This window comes from Bos mutus, chromosome 1 (assembly GCF_027580195.1).
Source record: "Bos mutus isolate GX-2022 chromosome 1, NWIPB_WYAK_1.1, whole genome shotgun sequence".
NCBI classification, from domain to species: domain Eukaryota; kingdom Metazoa; phylum Chordata; class Mammalia; order Artiodactyla; family Bovidae; genus Bos; species Bos mutus.
Window position 1 is genome coordinate 155454512 of NC_091617.1, and position 20978 is coordinate 155475489.

Here is a 20978-nt window from a genome sequence, read left to right on the forward strand (position 1 = left end):
GGTGGGAGGAAGGGGGAGGCCGGACATTCTTCCGTGGGTCTTGCTCCAGGAGGCCTGCAGGTCAGCAGTTACAGCCCCTTCACAGTCAAGAGCCCCAACCAGCCTGGCTCTGGCTCTGTAGTAACCCCTCCCTTGCTCATCTCTGGTGGCCTCACAATACCAACTTGATATCTTGCCCTCCTCCTGCCTCCGTGTCCAGTTCAGTGCAGTAACTCAGTCGCATCCGACTCTTTGCGACCCCATGGACTGCAGCACACCAGGCATCCCTGTCCTTCACTAACTCCAGGAGCTTGCTAAAACTCATGTCAATTGAGTCGGTGATGCCATCCAACCATCTCATCCTCTGTCGTCCCCTTCTCCTCCCACCTTCAATCTTTCCCAGTATTAGGGTCTTTTCAAATGAGTCAGCTCTTCACATCAGGTGGCCAAAGTATTGGAGTTTCAGCTTCAGCATCAGTCCTTCCAACGAATATTCATGACTGATTTCCTTTAGGATGGACTGCTTTATCTCCTTGCAGTCCAAGGGACTCTCAAGAGTCTTCTCCAACACCATAGTTGAAAAGCATCCATTCTTCAGCACTCAGCTTTCCTTATAGTCCAACTCTCACATCCATACATGACTACAGGAAAAACCACAGCTTTGACTAGATGGACCTTTGTTGGCAAAGTAATGTCTCTGCTTTTTAATATGCTGTCTAGGTTGGTCATAACTTTCCTTCCAAGGAGCAAATGTCTTTTAATTTCATGGCTGCAGTCACCATCTGCAGGGATTTTGGAGCCTCCCAAAATAAAGTCTCTCACTGTTTCCACTGTTTCCCCATCTATTTGCCATGAAGTGATGAGATCAAATGACACGATCTTAGTTATCTGGGTTGTGAAGATCTTTTTTGTATAGTTCTTCTGTGTATTCTTGCCACCTCTTCTTAATATCTTCTGCTTCTGTTAGGTCCATACTGTTTCTGTCCTTTATTCTGCCCATCTTTGCATGAAATCTTCCCTTGGTATCTCTAATTTTCCCAAGAGATCTCTAGTCTTTCCCATTGTATTGTTTTCCTCTATTTCTTTGCATTGATCACTGAGGAAGGCTTTCTTCTCTCTCCTTGCTATTCTTTGGAACTCTGCATTCAAATGGGTATATCTTTCCTTTTCTCCTTTGCTTTTTGCTTCTCTTCTTTTCACAACTATTTGTAAGGCCTCCTCAGACAATCATTTTGCCTTTTTGCATTTCTTTTTCTTGGGGATGATCTTGATCACTGCCTCCCATACAATGTCATGAACCTCCATCCATAGTTCTTCAGGCACTCTGTCTATCAGATCTAATCCCTTGAATCTATTTGCCACTTCCACTGTATAATCATAAGGGATTTGATTTAGGTCATACCTGAATGGTCTAGTGGTTTTCCCTACTTTCTTCAATTTAAGTCTGAATTTGGCAATAAGGAGTTCATGATCTGAGCCACAGTCAGCTCTCAGTCTTGTTTTTGCTGACTGAATAGAGCCTCTCTATTTTTGGTTGCAAAGAATATAATCAATCTGATTTCAGCATTGACGATCTGGTGATGTCCATGTGTAGAGTCTTCTCTTGTGTTGTTGAAAGAGGCTGTTTGCTATGACCAATGCATTCTCTTGGCAAAACTCTGTTAGCCTTTGCCCTGCTTCATTTTGTACTCCAAGGCCAAATTTGCCTGTTACTCCAAGTATCGCTTCACTTCCTACTTTGCATTCCAATTTCTTATGATGAAAAGGACATCTATTTTGGTGTTCTAGAAGATCTTGTAGGTCTTCATGGAACTGTTCAACTTCAGGTCTTCAGCATTACTGGTTGGGCATAGACTTGAATACTGTGATACTGAATGGTTTGCCTTGGAAACGAACAGAGATCATTTTGTTGTTTTTGAGATTGCACCCAAGATCTGCATTTCAGACGCTTTTGTTGACTATGAGGTCTACTCCATTTCTTCTGAGGGATTCCTGCCCACAGTAGTAGATATAATAGTCATATGAGTTAAATTCACCCATTCCAGTCCATTTTAGTTCACTGATTCCTAAAATGTCAATGTTCAGTCTTGCCGTCTCCTGTTTGACCACTTCCAATTTACCTTGATTCATGGACCTAACATTCAAGGTTCCTAGGCAATATTGCTTTTTACAGCATCTGACTTTACTTCCATCACCAGTCACATGAACAACTGAGTCTTGTTTTTGCTTTGGGTCAGTCTCTTCATTTTTTCCGGAGCTATTTCTCCACTCTTCTCCAGTAGCATATTGGGCACCTACAGACCTGGGGAGTTCATCTTTCAGTGTCATATTTTTTGCCTTTTCATACTGTTCATGGAGTTCTCAAGGCAAGTATACTGAAGTGGTTTGCCATTCCCTTCTCCAGGGGACCACATTTTGTCAGAACTCTCCACCATGACCTGTCCATCTTGGGTGGCGCTATACGACATGGCTCATAGTTTCATTGAGTTAGACAAGGCTGTGGTCCATGTGATCAGTTTGATTAGTTTATTGTGATTGTGGTTTTCATTCTTTCTGCCCTCTGATGGATAAGGAGAAGAGGCTGATGGAAGCTTCCTGATAGGAGAGACTGACTGAGGGGAAACTGGGTCTTGTTTTGTTGGGCAGGGCTCAACAGGCTCAGTCAATCTTTAACCCAATTTTCTGTTGATGGACGGGACTGTGTTCCCTCGCTGTTGTTTGACCTGGGACCAAACTATGGTGGAGGTAATGAAGATGATGGCGACCTCCTTCAAAAGGTGCCAGACATACACCACCACTCTCAGTGCCCCAACCCTGCAGCAGGCCACCGCTGACCCACGCCTCCACCAGAGACTCCTGGACACTCACAGGCAAGCCTGGGTCAGTCTCTTGTGGGGCCACTGCTCCTGGGTCCTGGTGCACACAAGGTTTTGTGTGTGCCCTTCAGCTCTGTTTCCCCAGTCCCGTGTAAGTCCTGGTGGCTCTGTGGTGGGGTTAATGGTGATATTCTCCAAGAGTGTTTATGCCACTCCCAGGTCTGCTGCACTCAGAGCCCCTGCCCCTGCAGCAGACCACTGGTGACCTGTACCTTCGCAGGAGACACTCACACGCTCAAAGGCAGGTCTGGCTCAGTCTCTGTGGGGGTCTCCTGGTGTGCACAAGGTTTTGTTTGAGTTTTCCGAGCATCTCTGGCAGGTATGGGGTTTGATTCTAAACGTGATTTCGCCCCTCCTACCATCTTGCTGGGGCTTCTCCTTTCCCTTGGATGTGGGTATTTTTCTTTGGTGGGATCCAACATTCTCCTGTCAATGGTTGTTCAGCAGCAAGTTGTAATTTTGGAGTTCTTACAGGAGAAGATGAGCACACATCCTTCAGCTCTGCCATCTTGTAGCCTGGACACAGTCCGTGTCCTGCTCCCTGCAAGTCTCTCAATAACTGTGTGAGGAAAGTCAGTGAAGACACAGAGACCAATTCCTGACAAAGCTCAGAAAGTGAAACCAAGGGACTTACAGGTCTCTTTGCACATGGTGTTCATTATAAACAGCAATGAGGGACAGGACTGTCCATCTTCTCAAGGTGGGTGGGCAGCAGGCACCTTTGCCCCCCTTCAAATCCTCAGGGTTGGGGAGGCTTTCAGGCTACCCCCTCCTGGGGAACCGGAAAGGCTTTCTCAGATGCACACAGCAGGTCAGGTCACCACCTCCCTCACCATTGTGTGGGGATTCTTGAGCCTCAAGGTCCACAGGTGTCCCCAGAGCCCAGGGTGACAGCTGATTTGCTCACCAGCCCTTTGATGCTGCTTCCCTGGTGACCCCTGCCCCACTGCCCACTGCTGGTGTCCCTGGGGGTCACCTCCTTCCCTGGAGCCCTTGTCTCAGTGGGGCTTCTGGAGCCCCACTCCAGAAGGGACAGGGGTGTATTGGGTATGGTTTCTATGTTATTACTCTTTAAACTCCATGTATACGTTATAAATGCACTTCTGGATGTATAATGTGTTTTACAACAAGAAAAGTAAAGAAAAGCCCAAAAGACCAGAATTACAAATGAGACAAATGTTTGTGATGGCACGTGGGCTCTCCAGGAAAGTTCATGGTTGAAGAGGGATATCCTGATGAGGTTCTCGTGGCTCTCACCAGACCCCTGATGAGACACGTGCACACTCCTGAGCCACAGAGAGAGACCCGGGAGCTCCAGCCAGGCTTCAGGGTGAGAAACCCAGGGCAGGGGCTGTGAGGTCCAGGACGGAGCACAGGAGGGGTCAGGCCCAATGCCCCTGCCTGCCCCCGCCCTCAGTCCCCTCTGTGCCTCCTCCTCCCCCTCCCATTGTCCCCCTTCCTCTGAGCTCACCGCCCCATCTGTTTCCCGTTTTCCTGTTTTCTGCTGGCCCTTCTCTCTGCCTCAGCCTCCCTTTGGGGTTTCTGTGGATGAAGGAGGAGGAAAAGGCGGGTGCAGGGCCGGTGGGCGGAGGGGATGCTGGTGGCAGCCATGCCCTCTGCCCAAGGCCTGCAGGACTGGGCTCAGCTAATTTGGTTCTGGACTCCCCAGGGCCCTGCCTGCCCCAGAAGGTGGTTCTGGAGGGTCCCTCTCCTCCCACTGTGGGGCCCCAGTCTGCACCCTGACAAGTCCATGCAAAGACCCCTAGAGTTGCCCTCAGCCCATCTTAATTTTATTTATGGCAAAAGGAAAAGGAAACCAGCCCGGGAAGCCAGCCAGCCCTGAGTCACTGGCTGCGAGCTACAGAAAGACAGTGGTAGGGAGCCGCCCTTGGCCCTGGGCAGGTGTGAGTGCCTCCAGAGTCTAGCCCTCCTTCCAGGCTGTGCAGGCCCCATCCTTCGAGCTGGTGGCCCCTTGAAGGCCTGGGGAGGAAGCCCCAGGGTGCCCTGAGAGGACAGGCTGGGAAGGATGCCCTCTGACTATACAGAAGGCACTGGAGGTGAAGGGAGAGCCTCCTCCCCAAACACACAGTGGGCCCCTTGCCTCAGGGACAGCTGAGACTCAACCCTCCCACTCACCCCGGCACCTCCAGGGGCACCAAGTCAGTACACCTGCAAACAAATACGCCCAACCCCCGAGATCAAGGGGCCTCTGTGGCGGTACTCCCCAGGGCCCTGTGGGGACAAGGGACATGGATCTGATGCTTGCCTGGGTCCTCTGGAGGGTGCAGGGGACCATGCCTGGCAATCAGATAGGCATGCGTGTGCACATGTGTGCATATGTGGGTGTGTGAGTGCTTTCTGGTTTTCTTATAGCAACTCCAAGTTCTACCAACCTTTTAAGGTGTGAAGTCTGTCTTCTCACAACTGGAACCCCAACAGCACTTCCTGGAGCCTTGTAACCTGGAGATCTGGTTTCTGTCCCCTCCCTCTCTTCCTTCTTTCCAACTTCCTTTATTTTGAGAGTGCTTCGTCAATATATATTCAGTCATACGAATGTTCAGATTCTCTGATCTGTGCCACTCTTGGGCTGAACCATGAGGAAGTGATTCAGGTGACCCCAGGACACCTATACAGAGAGCTTCAGAGGGACGTTATTTCCTCCGGGAGAATCAAATGTAAGTGACCAATAATTGGAAGCGGCTTGGGTGAGTTACGGCATGACCACCGTGGAATACGACACAAGATTGAAAATTACTGCAGTAAAGTCTACAAAATGTGTGTACTACGTCTCATGTATCAAGTAGAAAAGAACAAGAAAGTGAACACATGGGGTGGCTGATGCTATAGTGATGTGGGGATGCAAGAAAACTGGAGGGAGGCGGAGACAGACACACACAGACGCACACACACGCACGTACGTGTGCTGCAGGTGTGATGCGGGTGGGATCCCCTGTGTTTCCTTCCCCACCCCCACCTCTGTGCTCCCCTCCCCACTTCACTCACCAGGAGGAGCAGAGATGCACCCTGGGAATCATTGATATCTATTGATTCTCCTCATCTCCAGGAACTTACAGTCTGTTAGGAGAGACTCATAAGCAATTTCAAAAATGACAAGTGTCATGACAAAGTCCTAATCAGGTGGGGTGACCCTGGAACTCACCTGGGAGAGTGTTGAAGCCACATGACCTGTCCCTGGAAAGCCAAACACTGTGGACTCACCAAACAGCAGTGTCTCACCCAGCAGAGGCCCAGGAAAGCTCAATATAAGAGATCACTTGGACTTGAAGAGTACACAGGTGAACGTCAGGTGGACTGGTCAAGGGAGGGAGAGATGGCCTTCTGGATGAAGAATGAGGTGTCTGTGAAGCACAGAAGCAGGGCTGTGGGCATAGGATGTTCAGCTCCGAGCAGCTCAGGTCAGAGCTGACGTTCCGCGATCTGCACCTGGTATGTCCAGCAGGGAGGCAGGGTTTGCCACAGCTTCTATTACAGAAACTACAAAAATTTTAAGACAAAAGTTTCAGAGACATACATGAAATGGCATATTATATTCATGGATAGGGGCACATGTTATAAAGATGACAATTCTCCCCAAATTGATGCATAGGTTCGGTTCAGTTCGATTCAGTTGCTAAGTCATGTCCAGCTCTTTGCAACCCCATGAATTGCAGCACACCAGTCCTCCCTATCCACCACCAACTCCCGGAGTTCACTCAAACTCATGTCCATCGAGTCAGTGATGCCATCCAGCCATCTCATCCTCTGTCGTCCCCTTCTCCTCCTGCCCCCAATCCCTCCCAGCATCAGGGTCTTTTCCAATGAGTCAACTCTTCACATGAGGTGGCCAAAGTACTGGAGTTTCAGCTTTAGCACCATTCCTTCCAAAGAAATCCCAGGGCTGATCTCCTTCAGAATGGACTGGTGGGATCTCCTTGCAGTCCAAGGGACTTTCAAGAGTCTTCTCCAACACGACAGTTCAAAAGCATCAATTCTTCGGCACTCAGCCTTCTTCACAGTCCAACTCTCACACATGACCACTGGACAAACCATAGCCTTGACTAGACGGACCTTGGTTGGCAAAGTAATGTCTCTGCTTTTCAATATGCTATCTAGTTTGGTCATAACTTTTCTTCCAAGGAGTAAGCATATTTTAATTTCATGGCTGCAGTCACCATCTGCAGTGATTTTGGAGCCCCCCAAAATAAAGTCTGACACTGGTTCCACTGTTTCCCCATCTATTTCCCATGAAGAGATGGGACCAGATGCCATGATCTTTGTTTTCTGAATGTTGAGCTTTAAGCCAACTTTTTCGCTCTCCACTTTCACTTTCATCAAGAGGCTTTTGAGTTCCTCTTCACTTTCTGCCATAAGGGTGGTGTCATCTGAATATCTGAGGTTATTGATATTTCTCCCAGCAATCTTGATTCCAGCTTGTGCTTCTTCCAGCCCAGCGTTTCTCATGATGTACTCTGCATATAAGTTAAATAAGCAGGGTGACAATATACAGCCTTGATGTCCTCCTTTTCCTATTTGGAACCAGTCTGTTGTTCCATGTCCAGTTCTAACTGTTGCTTCCTGACCTGCATATAGGTTTCTCAAGAGGCAGATCAGGTGGTCTGATATTCCCATCTCTTGAAGAATTGTCCACAGTTTATTGTGATTCACACAGTCAAAGGCTTTGTCATACTCAATAAAGCAGAAATAGATGTTTTTCTGGAACTCTCTTCCTTTTTTGATGATCCAGCAGCTGTTGGCAATTTGATCTCTGGTTCCTCTGCCTTTTCTAAAACCAACTTGAACATCTGGAAGTTCACGGTTCATGTATTTCTGAAGCCTGGCTTGGAGAATTTTGAGCATTACTTTACTAGCGTGTGAGATGAGTGCAATTATGCAGTAGTTTGAGCATTCTTTGGCATTGCCTTTCTTTGGGATTGGAATGAAAACTGACCTTTTCCAGTCCTATGGCCACTGCTGAGTTTTCCAAATTTGCTGGCATATTGAGTGCAGCACTTTCACAGCATCATCTTTCAGGATTTGAAATAGCTCAACTGGAATTCCATCACCTCCACTAGCTTTGTTCGTAGTGATGCTTTCTAAGGCCCACTTGACTTCACATTCCAGGATGTCTGGCTCTAGGTCAGTGATCACACCATCGTGATTATCTTGGTCATGAAGGTCTGTTTTGTACAGTTCTTCTGTGTATTCTTGCCACCTCTTCTTAATATCTTCTGCTTCTGTTAGGTCCATACCATTTCTGTCCTTTATCTAGCCCATCTTTGCATGAAATGTTCCCTTGGTATCTCTGATTTTCTTGAAGAGATCTCTAGTCTTTCCCATTCTGTTGTTTTCCTCTATTTCTTTGCATTTATCACTGAGGAAGGCTTTCTTATCTCTTCTTGCTATTCTTTGGAACTCTGCATTCAGATGCTTATATCTTTTCTTTTCTCCTTTGCTTTTTGCTTCTCTTTTCACACTATTTGTAAGGCCTCCTCAGACAGCCATTTTGCTTTTTTGCATTTCTTTTCCATGGGGATGGTCTTGATCCCTGTCTCCTGTACAGTGTCATGAACTTCCATCCATAGTTCATCAGGCACTCTATCAGATCTAGTCCCTTAAATCTATTTCTCACTTCCACTGTATAATCATAAGGGATTTGATTTAGGTCATACCTGAATGATCTAGTGGTTTTCCCTACTTTCTTGGATTTAAGTCTGAATTTGGCAATAAGGAGTTCATGATCTGAGCCACAGTCAGCTCCCAGTCTTGTTTTTGCTGACTGTATAGATTTCTCCATCTTTGGCTGCAAAGAATATAATCAATCTGATTTTAGTGTTGACCATCTGGTGATGTCCATGTGTAGAGTCTTCTCTTGTGTTGTTGGAAGAGGGTGTTTGCTATGACCAGTGCATTTTCTTGGCAAAACTCTATTAATCTTTGCCCTGCTTCATTCTGCATTCCAAGGCCAAATTTGCCTGTTACTCCAGGTGTTTCTTGACTTCCTACTTTTGCATTCGAGTCCCCTATAATGAAAAGGACATCTTTTTGGGGTATTAGTTCTAAAAGGTTTTGTAGGTCTTCATAGAACCGTTCAACTTCAGCTTCTTCAGTGTTACTGGTTGGGTCATAGACTTGGATTACTGTGATATTGAATGGTTTGCCTTGGAAACGAACAGAGATCATTCTGTCATTTTTGAGATTGCATCCAAGTACTGCATTTCAGACTCTTTTGTTGACCATAATGGCTACTCCATTTCTTCTAAGGGATTCCTGCCTGCAGTAGTAGATATAATGGTCATCTGAGTTAAATTCACCCATTCCAGTCCATTTTAGTTCGCTGATTCCTAGAATGTCGACATTCACTCTTGCCATCTCCTGTATGACCACTTCCAATTTGCCTTGATTCATGGACCTGACATTCCAGGTTCCTATGCAATATTGCTCTTTACAGCATCGGACCTTGCTTCTATCCCCAGTCACATCCACAGCTGGGTATTGTTTTTGCTTTGGCTCCATCCCTTCATTCTTTCGGGAGTTATTTCTCCACTGATCTCCAGTAGCATAGTGGGCACCTACTCACCTGGGGAGTTCCTCTTTCAGTATCCTATCATTTTACCTTTTCATGCTGTTCATGGAGTTCTCAAGGCAAGAATACTGAAGTGGTTTGCCATTCCCTTCTCCAGTGGACCACATTCTGTCAGACCTCTCCACCATGACCTGCCCGTCTTGGGTGGCCCCCAGGCATGGCTTAGTTTCATTGAGTTAGACAAGGCTGTGGTCCTAGTGTGATTAGATTGACTAGTTTTCTGTGATTATGGTTTCAGTGTGTCTGCCCTCTGATACCCTCTTGCAACACCTACCGTCTTACTTGAGTTTCTCTTACCTTGGACGTGGGGTATCTCTTCACAGCTGCTCCAGCAAAGCTCAGCGGCTGCTCCTTACCTTGGACAAGTGGTATCTCCTCACCGCTGCCCCTCCTGACCTTGAACGTGGAATAGCTCCTCTAGGCCCTCCTGTGTGCATGCAGCCATCACTCCTTGGATGTGGGGTTGTTCCTCTCAGCCGCCACCCCTGTCCTCGGGCATGGGGTTGCTCCTCCCAGCCGCCACCCCTGACCTCAGACGCGGGGTAGCTCCTCTTGGCCACCGCCCCTTGGGCATGGGGTCCTCCCAGCTTCTGCCCCTGTCCTCAGGCGTGGGGTTGCTCCTCCCAGCCACCGCCCCTGACCTCAGACGCGGGGTAGCTCCTCTTGGCCACCGCCCCTTGGGCATGGGGTCCTCCTGGCTTCTGCCCCTGACCTCGGGCATGGGTTAGCTCCTCTTGGTTGCACTATGTGCGCCATCGCAGCTGCCACGCTATGATTCAGTGCATTTCCTATCAAAGTCCCAATAGGATATTTGATGGGACATGCTGGGATCAGCAGAGAGGGCAATGGCACCCCACTCCAGTGTTCTTGCCTGAAGAGTCCCATGGATGGAGGAGCCCGGTGGGCTGCAGTCCATGGGGTCGCTATGAGTCGGACATGACTGAGCAACTTCACTTCTCACTTTCATGCACTGGAGAAGGAAATGGCACCCCACTCCAGTGTTCTTGCCTGGAGAATTCCAGGGATGGGGGAGCCTGATGGGCTGCTGTCTATGGGGTTGCACAGAGTCGGACACGACTGAAGTGACTTAGCAGCAGCAGCAGCAGCAGCTGGGATCAGGCTAAAATGTACATGGAAGAATAAAGGGCCAGGAATATCCAAGCCATTTCTGAAAAGAGAGTGGGATTTCCCCACCATGTGTTGGGATCACCATGACATTATAGTAATTGAGGCAATTAGAGGTTATTGTGCAGGTAGACAGCTGGGCACCAGGGCTGGATAGAGACCCCAGAAACAGGTATGCATGAGTAGAAGGGAGAGCAAGGTGAGTTGAGGGGTGGGGGGAGATACTTTCAGTCAGTAGAGCAAGGAAAAAAGGCTACTCACATCAAGAAAGATGCATGAGTTTAGAAAAGATTTCACAATTATGGCACACAGGCTTGGACTATTATACCAGTCAGAGCCCTAGCAAGAAACAGCACACTCAGAAAGGATGATTTGTAGATAATTCTAAGAAGAGATTATTTACAGGGATGTGGGGAGTGTGTAAGGAACCCAATACAGGACGCAGGGCACTCTGGGTGATAACACCAGGGACAGCGAGGTACATCTGCAGGAACCCAGAGGAAACTGTGGAGGGTGAGTCCTGAAGAAGCAGTGGCCTCTGGGGAGGGGCCCGTTGACCCTCAGTGACCTTGAGGGGAGCACCTAGATGTCCATCCCCGGCCTCAGCCAGCTCCTAGCCTTGACTCTTACTGGCACCTCCCAAGGAAGAACCTACCAGAAGCCAAAATGCAGCCACCAGGTTGCAGACCACCCTCCCACCTCACCTTGGCCATGAGAGGCTGCAGGAGAGTGGGAGTGGGAAGTGACCCTTGTACCTGGGAGGGACCAGTCAGTTGGCCGCACTGGGTTACAGGCAGAACCAGTGGATGCTTATTCCTGGGCTTAAGAAAAAGTAACACATGCCCACACAGCTGTGGCCACTCGAGGAGGTGGGGCAAGGGGAGTGTGAGAGGGTAGTCCTGGGTAAAGGGCTGCCATAAGCCAGCTCGGCGCTGCAGCCTGGACGGGGCAGGCTGGGCAGCCTTGCCATTGTTCCCGCTTCCTGAGCAGTTCCCACTGCTACAGGCAGGATTACAAGACCACAGCCTCTTCCTGTCCCATAACAATCCTGCCTGTCAGCGACTGCCCTGGGAAGGGTCTAGAGCTCCTCGGAGCTGGAGAGAGCATGACCTCAGCAGAGGAGATCTCTGGGGACAGGATGGATGCCCCACAGCCTGGATCCCTGCCTCCAACCCCAGCTTGGGTTTCCCAAGACAATGGTCCCTGAGGGGAGCTCCTTTTAAGGGCAGTGCTGCCCTGGAGCCAGCTGGGCCATTCGTGGTGGCGGGGGAGGAAGGCCCAGCTGGTCCAGGAGCAAGAGGCTGGGAGTCTGCACACTGCCCAGCCTCCCCCTTCCCTAAGGACCAGGGACAGTGTCCAGAAGACACAGAGAGAGCAGAAGTGGGCAGAAGTGGTCACCAGTCTGGCGCTGCTCACGGCCTGGCCCCCGTCACTGCCCTAGGGCGAGTCATGTTGGCTTAGAGGCATGAGGTTCCCAGGAAACCTTCCGGATTCCTGGAGCCCTGATCTGATGCACAGACTCTTCCTTCCCACCCAGAAAGAGGAGAAAGTGCTCAGATCTCGTTTCCCTTCAAACACAGCAAATCTTCCTTCTAGAAGCTTCTGGCACAGATGGGGAGCCTTCCGGGGCCCAGAAGTGCCCACCCAGGGTGTCTGTGCCTGGTGAACACTGGCCCAGGCACACTCACCCACTCCTCTGCCCACAGTTGTGTGCCCTTGTGTACACGAGTCCTCTGTGGGCCTGGCCATAGCCTCCTCCGTAGGACCCACACACAGCCCACGAGGCTGGCTCCGCCAGGCCTCTAGCTTCAGGGGTCTCAGTGTTACAGGTGAAACAGAACAGGAAATAGTTAAATCTGATGGAAGACTGACATCTGTGAGGTTTCAGAAGTTCTCGTGGGGTCGATCCAGTGTTGGTCGGGTTGTATTCTAGAAAGTGACCTCAACCCTGGATCAGACTGCACTGAGCCTTCACTCTGGGGGGAACGGTCACATTTGTATCAACCAGGCAACAGATAACCTGCTTCTATTAAGAGGCTCCTCATCTGATATATTGTCGATGCAGTAACGTGAATGCCCGCTGCAGGGGGATCTGGTCCCTTGTGCCCCAGAGTCCAGGCAGCACTTCAGCCTTGCACAGGGTGGGGTGGGGGGGTACTTTGTTTAAAGTGAAATCCCCAGAAAATGCATAAAGGAGGGGCTGCTTAAATGGACATCCCACAGCCTCACAGAGCTGGAATGAGAAGGCAGAGCCAGCAGCTCTACGTCAGCTGGGAACTGGCACTGGGACGTGAGCTGACCAGCTCTCCATGTGATGACTGACCATGACTGCTGACCACAGGAACACACAGAACTGACTGGTGGTTGCAACAAGTTTTAGAGAGCAGGCAAACCTACAAGGGCAGCCTTTGTGAATCACGGGATTGAGAGCATTTTTCTTGAAAGAAAACTCAGAGATGAAAAGTAACCAACAACAGCTGTATTGTGGGGAGGCGTGTTTCTCCCACGCTTCAGTTCAGTTCAGTCACTCAGTCGTGTCCGACTCTGTGACCCCATGAACCGCAGCACGCCAGGCCTCCCTGTCCATCACCAACTCCCACAGTCCACCCAAACCCATGTTGATGATGCCATCCAACCATGTCATCCTCTGTCGTCCCCTTCCTCCTACCCTCAATCTTTCCCAGCATCAGGGTCTTTTCAAATGAGTAGCTCTCTGCAGCAGGTGGCCAAAGTATTGGTGTTTCAGCTTCAACATCAGACCTTCCAATGAGCACCCAGGACTGATCTCCTTTAGGATGGACTGGTTGGATCTCCTTGCAGTCCAAGGGACTCTCAAGAGTCTTCTCCAACACCACAGTTCAAAAGCATCAATTTTTCTGTGCTCAGCTTTCTTTGTTGTCCAACTCTCACATCCATACATGACTACTGGAAAAACCATAGCCTTGACTAGATGGACCTTTGTTGGCAAAGTAATGTCTCTGCTTTTTAATATGATGTCTAAGTTGGTCATAACTGTTCTTCCAAGGAACAAGTGTCTTTTAATTTCATGGCTGCAATCACCATCTGCAGTGATTTTGGAGCCCCCAAAAATAAAGTCAGCTACTGTTTCCACTGTTTCCCCATCTATTTGCCATGAAGTGATGGGACCTGATGCCATGACCTTAGTTTTCTGAATGTTGAGCTTTAAGCCAACTTTTTCACTCTCCTCTTTCACTTTCATCAAGAGGCTCTTTAGTTCTTCTTCACTTTCTGCCATAACGGTGGGTCATCTGCACATCTGAGGTTATTGATATTTCTCCCGGCAATCTTGATTCCAGCTTGTGCTTCCTCCAGCCCAGCATTTCTCATGATGTACTCTGCATATAAGTTAAATAAGCAGGGTGACAATATACAGCCTTGACGTACTCCTTTACCTATTTTTGCCCATCAGAACCCTGGGCCCAGTGGGTGCCCATGGTCATCTATGGCTGAATTCCCCAGGACTGCTGCTCTAACTAAACAAAGGCTTCAGGGTGGTTCTACAGGAATAGGCTCTGGGGTTCCGCCCAGCCCACGGGAGTCAGTGGGCCCTGAGCACAGCAATGAGGGGCAGGTGGGGACCAGGCCTGGCAGGGCACCCTTCTCGTGCATGATATGAAGCAGCTCCCCACTCTGCCTTGTGAAAACCGGTGTGGGTGGCTGGGTTCAGCCACCCTCCAGCTCCCCATGAGCTATGGATCCCCGGAAGGTGCGGAGTGGGGGGTGAGGGGGTGCTTCCCAGAGGGCTCAGATGGTAAAGAATCTGCCGGCAATGCAGGAGATCCAGGTTCATTTCCTGAGTCAGGAAGATCCCCTGGAGAAGGGAATGGCTACTCACTTCAGTATTCTTGCCTGAAGAAATCTATGGACAGAGGAGGGCTACAGTCCTTGGGGTCACAAAGAGCTGGACACGACTAATCCTGTAACACACACAAAGGAAAGATTTGTCGAGGATGCGTCATTGGCTGCCATCCCCATGGAGATACTATGTAAAAATAGCTGGGACTTTTTCAAGGTCACAGCGATTCTCCAGGTCTATTTTAGGGCAAAGTTAGGTCTGAGATACGCAAGCGTAGGGGACTCTGTGGAGGAGGCCTGGATGCCTCCCAGCTCTCCAGTGGGGCCGAGTTGATAGATTTGGTCTCAGAACGTCTTTTATCTGCAGAGCCCTTCACGGAGCTGGGCATGCAAACAGGAGGAACACTTGAAGGTTAAGGGCTTCCTACGAAAGAACCTCCAGTAGAAGGACAGCCCAGGTGTGTCCCACCTGGCACCGCAGCCCTGACGCCACAGCAGGGGGGCTGTAGGCAAGGGCCGCTAGCTTGTCTGCCTGGAAGCCTGACTTGCTGACTGGGAATTCTTTCTGCAAGGACACGCCTGACCCAAGTGCCGGTTCCCAGGGATGACCTTGCTGGCACATGCAGGGGGCTGCACGGACAGATTCCTCACATAACTCAGGATCCCCGGGCGGGTGGGAGCCCAGCACAGGGGCGGTGCTGGAATCTATCTCCCGGGACTGATAGCTCCTTGGAGAACACATCTGTGCATTTTCCACATGCCCCTCCCCACCGCAGGGTCAGCTGTCACGGGCCACAGCCGTGGAGATGAAGGAATGGATAAAATCTGTGTAGGAAACAGTCTCTCCGGCTTTTGTTTCCATTCTTTTAAAACAAAGTTGTCCCTCTCCATGGAAAAAGAAGGCACGGTTCATGCAGAGACACATCTGTCGACATCTGAGTCAGCAGGGCTGTGCCAGCTAGCTCCACCTCTGGCGCTCCAGGGAGTATCCGGTGCATCCAGGGCACCTCTAGAGGAGGGTGTGGCTTCTGTAGAGACGGCTCACCTGGATGGCATATCTGACAGGGACGGGCCCTGCACCCCCCCAGGCCCTGTACCCCCACCATCCTGTGCCCCCACTGCCCTGCACCCCCACCCTGCAGCTACATCCTTGGCTCTGGTCCAGGGTAGGGCCAGGGAATCGGCAGGTGGCTCTGGCAAGAGCCTTTGTGAGGAAGGAGCAAAGGTGGAGCAGTTTCCTGGAGGCACCGAGGGCTGGGAGGCGCGTGTGCCGCCCCGGCAGTGCTGGTCTGACTCCGGTGCAGGACTCCATGGGACAAGGTTACCTGGGCCCCTGGAAAATAAGACGCACTTTCTTCTCCTCCTTCTTGGAGGCTCCTGTGCCTCAAAGCATAAGTTTTCTTTTGCCTTTTCTGAGAAAGCACATTTTGTTATGGGAAAATGAAACCAGAGAACTCGCTCCACCCGGAGCTGAGGGCAGATAAACAAAACAGCCCACACGTGGGTCCTGGGCAACAGGACAGTCCCTCCCCTCCCTAATGCCCCTCACCAGGCATGCACGCACTTGCACGCACCACTTACCCATGGTGACCCGCACCCCCAGGCAACCACCGCAAAAGTGGGGCCCCACTGGTCCTCGTTCCCAGATTTTCTGATATTTGCATCACTAACCGTGTTGCTTTGGGCACTGTTTTCAGTTGAGTTAGAGAAACCAGACACCTCCCTTTCAGTGATAGAGATTTCAGATCCTATCTGGTTTTGCTGTTTCGTTTCACCTAAAACATGCCTCTCAGGCATGAAAAAAGCGCTCTGGTTCTGGGAACCTCCACATGCGAGGGATGTAGACTCCCTTACTGACCCTCTGGGGAACTCTGAGAGGGATTATCTGCCTTTGCAGAGGAAGAGGCAGGGGGTGGTGGGAGGGAGGGCTGAGACTCTGTCCCGGCCACAGGGCCCGTGTGCATCCCTTCCGTGCCAGGGTCCTCTCCAGTGAAGCCAGGGGCACCTGGCCAGGTGCTCAGGCCCCGTGGCACTGCAGGTGGTCACCTGGGAGCTGAAAATCCATCGAAGTCAGGCCACCCAGAGGGGAGGGGTTGGGGCTTGAGTGGGGGGGCTTAGTGGTCACACTTAGCGCCTGGTGAAGGCCCTGTGTGGCCAACGTTGAGGCCCCTGGACCAGAGGGGGCAAGACCAGAGGACGGGGCAGGGCAAGGTAAGAGGTCTCATGGAGACAGGATTGTCACCACCTGCCAGAGGCGGAGAAGGACCCCCTCGAGCTTCACCCCTGCCTCCAGGCACTCTCCAGCGACACAGCCTCCACGTGGGCTCCTTGCCACTGTCTCAGTGACCGACTGTCTTCCTTAGGGTCAAGCCTAGGGGCAGTGGCGGCCAGCCTCAGGGCCATGGCAGGGACTAGCCTGTGTCCATCTTCCTGTGGAGACCAGTGAGCAGCCAGCACTTCGACCAAGCCTACCACGGGGCCTGGGGGAGGGGTGTCAGAGAGGAGCGGGGCCCACAGAGGGACAGAGGGACTGAGGACCGCACACCTGCACTTCCTCTAGAGTGCAGGTCAAGCTGGGCCTGGACCAGCAGGGACAAGGCGGCGGCAGCACACAGGCTGGCGGTCCACGGGGGCCTGCTGGGGGTCGGGGCCTGAGGGGGAAACGGGCAGGGCCTGAGGTGGCCCAGTGCTCCTCGGTCAGGCCCCCCTCGGTGGGGAGGTGGGGGGAAAGCCCCCTCGCGGTCTCGGGGCCCCAGACACCCTCCCAGCTCTCTTCACTGCCCCTCAGAGCATCTGCTCCACCCCCAAGGCCTCCGCCAAGACCCGCCTCTTCCGGCTTTTCCTCTGTCCTGAGGTCCTAGGGCCACCGCAGCAGAGTCCTACATGCCAGGTGAGTGGGAACGACAGACGTTTGTCGTCTCACTGTCTGGAGCCCAGAGTCCAGAGTCACGGTGTCGCAGGGCCTCGCTTCTTCCACGGCTGCTGGGAGGGTCCTTCCCATGGGTCCAACTGCTGGCGGCTCCTGGGGAGCGCCCAAGGTCACCCTCTGTCCTCATCTGTCTCCAGTCTGTCGTCCTGCAGCCCCACTTCTTCTGTCTGTCACGTCTCCCTCTGCCCCCACTTCACAGTCACTTTTGATGGCCTTCAGGGCCCACCTAGAGAGCCCAGGGTAGTGTCCCACCTCAGGACCCTTAACCCCATCCAAATAAGGTCACACCTGTGTGTCCAGCGGATTAGGACTCAGTGTCTTTGGGGCCATTTTCCACTGAGCAGCTCCTGGCAGTTAAACCGGCCTCCCAGGCACTCTAACCGGCATGGAGGCTGTCCCTGCAAGGCTGTCACTCCCTGTGACCAGGGCAGATATACACTCCTGTGGGGCCCACTGCTTCTCCTCCACTGACCCGCATCTGCCTTCAGGGAGCTCGTGGTCCACACAGAGGCCCTGCTTCCACCAGCGGCGTCCTGTGGGGCCCAGGGAGGGTGGCCGGCTGGGCACCCAAGGAGAGGAGGCTCTTTCGGAGGGTGGTGGGTGGCTGAGACCCCAGTGCAGTGGCCGCCATTCAGCTGTGTTCTCCCAATGCCTCCTAGCTGGTGTGTCCCTCAGGCGCAGAGACGCCTGGTCCCGTGCCCTGGGCCTCATCTCTGGAAGCCAAGCAAATGTCGCACAGGTCTCCCTGAACCTGCCCAGGTTAAGCATCTCTATCAAGGACTCTGGTTCCGTGTCACTGCAGGCAGGCACATCTCACCTCCTGGCTGAGCCCCCTGCACCCTCTGCATTACCGACCCTAGCCGTCCATACACCCCACCCCATTCTGTCTTCAGCTTGCACCTCATCCCTTAGCAGTGGTTGTCTTTGTGACCAGCTTCCCATTGGCCGCAGGCCGTCCCTGCTGTGAGGGGACCCACAGGAGGGGGCTTCCGTCTTGGGCCCCTGGGGCACGAGGAGTGTCCTGTCCTGAGGGCCATGGACTCTGCTGGGAGCTGGTTCTCTTCACACATCAGGACCGTGGGTGACACACCCGGAGGCCAGGACGAAGCTCGAGGCTCAGACCAGCCACGTGGAGCCATGCCCTGTGGCAGAAGCTAGTGGGCTGTCCAATGAGGTGGGGAGTGTCAGCCTGGCCCCTAGTTAACCCAAGTCAGACACGGATGGAGGTCAGCTGGACAAAAGGAGACTTTGGGGAGGACAGACAGGAAACGAGCTTGTGTCCTTCCAGGGGGCAGTGAGCTCGGTGGTCTGTCAGAGGGGCCCCGGCCCCACTCCCTGTCCCTAGCGGGGTCCGTGGCACCCTTACCTCCTTGGTGGGACTGCATCCATGGCCTTGAGGTCGGCAGGCAGACACCAGGCTTAGGGCTCAGGACGACTGGGTCTGTGGGGCCTGGAGAAATGCAGGCGGGGACATGGAGGCAGCAGCTGGAAGAGGGGCTCCAAGTGGGACCCTGAGACATGGGGGTAGAGGCAAGGCCAAAGGAGGGGGCGGGAGGCCTCACAGAGACCCAAGTGCCTAGACCCGGGGAAGGCGGACAGGGTACCTGCACCCGGGAAGGTGAGCAGGGTGGACTGGGGAGGACTGGGCGCTTCCGGGGAATGGGGGTGGGTCCTATCTGGGAGCTGGTTTGTGAGCCCCACCAGGTCTCAGCCCACAACCCGATTGTCATGCACAGTTGGGGTCTGGATGGGGCCGGGGGAGGGGGAGACAGCCTCTCTCCTGTCATCCATGGGGGGTACTGGGGTGAAAACCGCAGGCAACACCCCCTGAAGGCCGATGCACCAGGATGGGCCCAAGGGCTTGTGCAGTCTAATTGACTCAGGGTCCTCCATGTGGTTTGATTTAAACTTTCAGTAAGAGTCCAGCTCGGTGACGTGTTTGCTGATGAAGACCATTTTCTCCTCCAGGTCTTTAAGGGAGAAAAGCAAAGAATGGGGCTGGCTGGAGCCATTTCTTTGTCCATCGGGGAGGCTGTGCTGGCGGTAGAGGTTGGGGGGAGGCTCCCTCGTACTGTCCCCTTGGTGGGTAAAGGCCTTCCTATGCTTCCTGGAATGTGGCTTTTATTTTGTAACAAACCAAATGTTTTAATGTTTGTTTTCCTTTAACAAGTAAACTTTGGCTCCAGCAAATGTCAGAGAAAATGCAGCAATAAACCCAAATATTCATGATTAACGGAGGGAGAAAAATGATCCCCCTCCTCACCCTCCCCCAAAGCTGCTCCCAGGTGGGACTTTTCAGGGAAAGTCAGCCCTTCAGAACCTAGGCCAGCTTCCGTTCTTTCTAGAGAGAGTGTTTCCCTGGCCTGGGGGCCCTAGTTGCAAAGTCCCCTAAGCTCTGGGGAGGGCCCTGCAGACAGCCAGTGCCTGATGTCACATCTTAGCTCAAGACAGTGCATTAATCCCCAGCGCCCCGGACACTGGGGAGTGGGTGGCCTTTCCATGTCTCCCATCAGGGCAGGGGCCTGGGCCTTCAGACTTATCCCCCAAATGACCAGTCATTTCTGCCAAGAGCAGTTCCTGGAGGGGACCCTGCAGAGTGACAGCACCCAACAAAGACCCCCTAGGTTGTCAGGAGGCCTTGACCCCAGAGCCTCTTGGGGGATGCCCCAAACATGGTCCAAGATGGTCCCCCAAACCAGCCTGCGTGTCTGCTGCTCTGAGTCACTTCAAGGGAAACCTGGCCTGACAGAGAAAGAAGGCTGGTGTGTAAGGAAGCATGGATACCTGGTCTGATCACATCCGTTCACACATGTACAGGCTCACACACACGTGTGTGTGCAATCCACACATGCTCATGCACATGCACACACATATGTATCTTCACACCTACCCACATGTGCACAGGCTCACACACGTGCAACACACTCGTGCACACATACACCCCCTCACACCCACCCACACATACACACACACACTCCTAGGGCCTGGCCACTGGTCTTGACTGGCATCCCCAGGATTCTCAGCTCCTGACTACTATCACCAGAGTCTGTGGTCACTGTAGAAGGCCAGACGAGGACACCGCAGGTCCCAGACCCCTGAGCACAGCCCCCCATTGAGGTGGCCTCTGCAGTAGAGCAGCAAACAGTTTCAGGAGGTGACGCCTCCCTACCTTCTTCCTCCCCCTCTCCTCCCCTTCAGTTCCTTTCTTAGGAGCTGAAACTCATTCATGAGACGGACAGAGACCATGGCTGGCAGGCCCCGTGGGGTCATCCCACCACTCCTGGAGGCCGAGACCCCACAGGAAGCCCTCATCCTCCTCCAGGGTCAGGTGTTGGGCGTTTGGGAGAGGCTTACTCTCTGCTGTATTCTGTAATGTGAGGGAAGAGTAGCTATGATGTAATGTTAAGCTCATGGGTTGACCAGCTAGATAACACCTTCCCCACACACTGCTTGAGGAAGAAGTGGGCAGATTGAAGTGATGGATTGCACTTCCCACTCTGGGTCCCCATCTTTGCTGTATGACTTGGAGTCCCTCCTCCTCCAACACTGGCCCAGCCACGGGACTCTCTGGCCAATGAGGTGTCAGCAAATGTGACACAAGCAGAGGCTTGAAGGGCACATGTCCAAGTGGGCATGTTCACTGGTGTCTTTGTCACTACCATTAAATCAT